We start from the raw sequence: 1,724 nt of genomic DNA, 5'->3' as shown, positions 1-1,724 counted from the left end.
TTATTGGACGTTACAAATAAGAGACTTTTTGATTTTAATGGTAAAAAAAAATCTTATGCATGTCAATCATTTTATAGAAAACATTACAACGTAACAACTTCCATAATCCAGTCTTCTTCATTTACTCTAAGATAATAAGAATTGCTTTATATGTATTTACCCTATTATAACATACCAAAGTTCTTGCAGTGAATTCAAATTTCAACACATCAAATTTATGTTCAAATACTCTTTTTGTAGTACTACATTCATAATTTTTAAAATGTTGACTTTATCCGTTTATTACCAGATGTTAACACATAGAAAAACATTTAAAATGTCAATTTTTTTAAAATCTGCTTTCTCTAGAATACCGACTAATCGCAGCACCCTTTTCCTCCCAAATGTTAATTCTTGGAATCTTTCTATCCCCTTAATTTATTAATTTGTTGAGATGAGCAAAGTATTTAACAATTCAGACCTTTTCACTATTTTCTCTATTTTCCTTTTGTTTTGTCACTGTTATGATTAGCGGTAATATTGGCATTTTTAATTTTTCATTGGTATCTACCCAGTTAGCTAAGCTAAATTTTTTAGTCTGTGTAAAGTTTAAATGTGTAGTTGTAACTGCGGATGATACCGATAGACTGAGTAGCCCACAGTGGTTAGTGTGTTTTTTATCCGTACATGAAGCCTATAAAACAGTATGATAGCTAGCTCTAGCTATCTAATCAACCTTTTTTACAAGGGCTACAAGGCCAAATGTGTAACTGGGTGATATATACACAATCACTTTCTTTCTAATTTTGCAATTTTCATCGAGCTTACTTACTGTTAAAAATCATTATTGGTTGTTTCCTGTGTTCTTAAACAGACAAAAGTGATGATAAAAAGCTATTTTTTGGAAAAGATATGCCGAAAAGAGTGCTCCACTGAGTGTGTGGCAGACATACCTTTATTAGGCGCCTCGCCACAACATACGATATGTCTATCTATGCAAAAACCCGGCGTAGCTTGTGTGAATGCATGATTACAGAAAATTATTTGTTGAAAAAAAAATTACGAATAAAAGGCGTCTTAAGTGCTCCACAAGGTGTACCTGCACGAAGCACTCCACCCTTGCAACGTGGATGCTAATGTAATAAACACTCTATCTTGTGTGTAACATATAATGGTTTTTGCAAATTTCACTGAAACAAGCGAAAATATTGTACAATTAATCAACCAATTAATCAATTTTCAAAGATGTAGTAAATCATTTGTAACTATAATCTAGTTATCTTAATTTGAAGTATTTCGGTCTGTGGTATGACAAAGTTGTAACTGATTATCCGAACATTGAATACGAAATTTTATTCTTTCTTTCTTTTTTATTTATATTTATTTGTGAAGTATAAACGATTTATTGATATTTTTGACTAAATGGTGTATTTATTTAATGAATTTATGTTATTAACTAGTCACGTGCGCTCCTTTGTATTCTGCAAACTATCTACAGCAGAATGATGTAACCGTGTATAATCCACTTTTAAACAATCACGCATTGGTAACAAACTTTTTCAAAGTTTTCCAACCAGCCATCCACCCTTGGATAACTTTCCCAAACACTTTAATAAAATTACATTAGAATACCGTATCCGGCCCCTTACTAAACCGACTGAAATAACTGTAACTTGTAAATGATTGAACCAATTGAGTTAGTTTGTAAACGCCCTGTCACATATTTCTTTGATTTGAAGGTAACC

This window comes from Hydractinia symbiolongicarpus, chromosome 12 (genome assembly GCF_029227915.1).
Source record: "Hydractinia symbiolongicarpus strain clone_291-10 chromosome 12, HSymV2.1, whole genome shotgun sequence".
Classification (NCBI taxonomy): Eukaryota; Metazoa; Cnidaria; class Hydrozoa; order Anthoathecata; family Hydractiniidae; genus Hydractinia; species Hydractinia symbiolongicarpus.
Note: the sequence above shows the minus strand (reverse complement) of the source record.